This window comes from Arachis hypogaea, chromosome 4, assembly GCF_003086295.3.
Source record: "Arachis hypogaea cultivar Tifrunner chromosome 4, arahy.Tifrunner.gnm2.J5K5, whole genome shotgun sequence".
NCBI lineage: Eukaryota > Viridiplantae > Streptophyta > Magnoliopsida > Fabales > Fabaceae > Arachis > Arachis hypogaea.
Genome location: NC_092039.1, coordinates 15,492,085 through 15,495,428, shown reverse-complemented (window position 1 = coordinate 15,495,428; position 3,344 = coordinate 15,492,085). Strand labels below are relative to the sequence as shown.

Below are 3,344 nucleotides of genomic sequence, written 5' to 3'. Positions count from 1 at the left end.
TTTGTGATAAAAATAAGATACACTTGGGCTAGAAAAACCCGCGCTCAAATAGAAAGATAATAGATGGAAGCTTTTGTCTTCCCTTTTCCTTTCTTAGAGGATTCTCCGGCCTTGGGTGCCATCAATGGTTATGGAAAAACAAAAGCTTATGCTTTTACCACACCAAACTTAAAATATTGCTCGCCTCGAGCAAGAGAAGAAAGAAGAGAAGAAGAAGAAGAAGAAAATATGGAGGAGAAGGGGAGGTGTAGGATTCGGCCAAGGTATAGAAGAGGGGGTTGTGTTGTGTGAAAATGAAGTAGAATGGAGGGGTATATATAGGGAGGGGGAGAGGGTAGGTTCGGCCATTTAGGGTGGATTTGGGTGGGAAAGATTTTGAATTTTGAAGGTAGGTGGGGTTTATGGGGAAGAGTGGATGGATGTGAGTGGTGAAGGGGTAATTGGGAAGAGAGGTTGAGGTGATTGGTGAAGGGTTTTGGGGAAAGTGTGTTATAGGATTAATTTGGAGGTAAGGTGGGAATATGTTAGGTGGGGATCCTGTGGGGTCCACAGATCCTGAGGTGTCAAGGATTTATATCCCTGCACCAATTAGGCATGTAAAATGCCTTAGCATACCATTCTGGCGTTTAAACACCGAAGTGGTGCACGTTCTGGGCGTTTAACGCCCATGTGCAGCATGTTTCTGGCGTTGAACGCCAGTTTCATGCTTGTTACTGGCGTTCAGCGCCAGCTTTCCTCAGGCCATATTCCTGGCATCCAAACGCCAGGATGTTGCTTGTTTCTGGCGTTCAATGCTAGATCCATGCTCTGTTCTGGCGTTGAACGCCAGCCAGATGCACCTTACTGGTGTTTAAACGCCAGTAAGTCCTTCCTCCAGGGTGTGATTTTTCTTCTGCTGTTTTTAATTCTGTTTTTAATTTTAATAATTTTTTCATGACTCCACATGATCATGAACCTACTAAAACACAAAATAACAATTAAATAAAAATAAAATTAGATAAATAAAAATTAGGTTGCCTCCCAACAAGCGCTTCTTTAATGTCAATAGCTTGACAGTGGGCTCTCATGGAGCCACAAAGGTGATCAGGTCAATGTTGTGGACTCCCAACACCAAACTTAGAGTTGGATATGGGGGTTCAACACCAAACTTAGAGTTTGGTTGTGGCCTCCGACACCAAACTTAGAGTTTGATTGTGGGGGCTCTGTTTGACTCTGTATTGAGAGAAGCTCTGCATGCTTACTCTCCTTGTTATAGAAGGATAGCCGTGTGCCTTAAACACAAGGTAGTCCCCATTCAATTGAAGGACTAATTCTCCTCTGTTAACATCTATTACAGCTTCTGCTGTGGCTAGGAAAGGTCTTCCAAGGATGATGCATTCATCCTCCTCCTTCCTAGTGTCTAAGATTATAAAATCAGCAGGAATGTAAAGGCCTTTAACCTTTACCAACACGTCATCTATTGATCCATAAGCTTGTCTTACTGACTTGTCTACCAATTGTAATGAGAATAAGGCAGGCTGTACCTCAATGATCCCCAGCTTCTCCATTACAGAGAGTGGCATAAAATTTATGCCTGACCCTAGGTCACACAGAGCTTTTTCAAAGGTCATGGTGCCTATGGTACAGGGTATTAAGAATTTCCCAGGATCTTGTTTCTTTTGAGGTAGAGTTTGCTAAACCCATATATCAAGTTCACTAATGAGCAAGGGAGGTTCACCTTCCCAAGTATCATTACCAAATAACTTGGCATTCAGCTTCATGATGGCTCCTAGATATTGAGCAACTTGCTCTCCAGTTACATCTTCATCCACTTCAGAGGAAGAATAATCTTCAGAACTCATGAATGGCAGAAGGAGATTTAATGGAATCTCTATAGTCTCTATATGAGCCTCAGATTCCTTTAGGTCCTCAATAGGGAACTCCTTCTTGTTTGAGAGACGTCCCAGGAGGTCTTCCTCACTAGGATTTTCATCCTTCTCCTCCCTTATGCGTTTGGCCATATTCATTACATCAATGGCCTTGCACTCTCTTTTTGGATTCTCTTCTGTATTGCTTGGGAGAATACTGGAAGGAGTTTCAATGATTTTCTTACTCAGCTGGTCCACTTGTGCCTCCAAATTTCTAATGGAGGATCTTGTTTCACTCATGAAACTTAAAGTGGCCTTAGACAGATCAGAGACTATGTTTGATAGGTTATAGGGGCTCTGTTCAGAATTCTCTGTCAGTTGCTGAGAAGATGATGGAAAAGGCTTGTTATTGCTTAGCCTGTTTCTTCCACCATTATTAAAGCCTTGTTGAGGCTTTTGTTGATCCTTCCATGAGAAATTTGAATGATTTCTCCATGATGAATTATAGGTGTTCCCATAAGGTTCAACCATGTAATTTACCTCTGCTATTGCAAGGTTCTCAGGATCATAAGCATCTTCAGAAGCTGCCTCTTTAGTATTGTTGGATGCATCTTGCCATCTATTCAGACTTTGAGAGATCATGTTGACTTTCTGAGTCAACACTTTGTTCTGAGCCAATATGGCATTCAGAGCATCAATTTCAAGAACTCCCTTCCTTTGAGGCATCCCATTATTCACAGAATTCCTCTCAGAAATGTACATGAACTGGTTATTTGCAACCATGTCAATAAGTTCTTGAACTTCTGCAGGCGTTTTCTTTAGGTGAATGGATCCACCTGCAGAATGGTCCAATGACATCTTAGAAAACTCAGATAGACCATAATAGAATATATCTATCATGGTCCATTCTGAAAACATGTCAGAAGGACATCTTTTGATCATCTGTTTGTATCTTTCCCAAGCTTCATAGAGGGATTCACCATCTTTTTGTTTGAAGGTCTGAACATCCACTCTAAGCTTGCTCAGCTTTTGAGGAGGAAAGAACTTAGCCAAGAAGGCCGTGACCAGCTTATCCCACGAGTCCAGGCTATCTTTAGGTTGTGAATCCAACCATGTTCTAGCTCTGTCTCTTACAGCAAAAGGGAAAAGCATGAGCCTATAGACTTCAGGATCTACTCCATTCGTCTTTACAGTCTCACAGATCTGTAAGAACTCAGTTAAAAGCTGATAGGGATCTTCTGATGGAAGTCCATGAAACTTGCAGTTTTGTTGCATTAGAGTAACTAGTTGAGGTTTCAGCTCAAAATTGTTTGTCCCAATGGTAGGGATTGAGATGCTTCTTCCATCAAACTTGGAAGTAGGTGTAGTATAATCACCAAGCATCCTCCTTACATTATTGTTGTTAGGTTCGGCTGCCATGTCTTTTTCTTGTTCGAAAATTTCAGTAAGGTTGTCTATGGATTGTTGTAATTTAGCTTCTCTTAATTTCCTCTTCAG

At 41.5% G+C, this 3,344-nt stretch overlaps 1 non-coding gene across 1 annotated transcript; it reads left to right on the top strand.

Annotated features, from left to right (window-relative positions):
* Nucleotides 1-2,763: 2,763 nt before the first annotated feature.
* Nucleotides 2,764-2,867, top strand: LOC112798698 (small nucleolar RNA R71). Its single transcript, XR_003200297.1, has one exon. It is a non-coding gene; the product is annotated as a small nucleolar RNA R71 (small nucleolar RNA).
* Nucleotides 2,868-3,344: the final 477 nt, after the last annotated feature.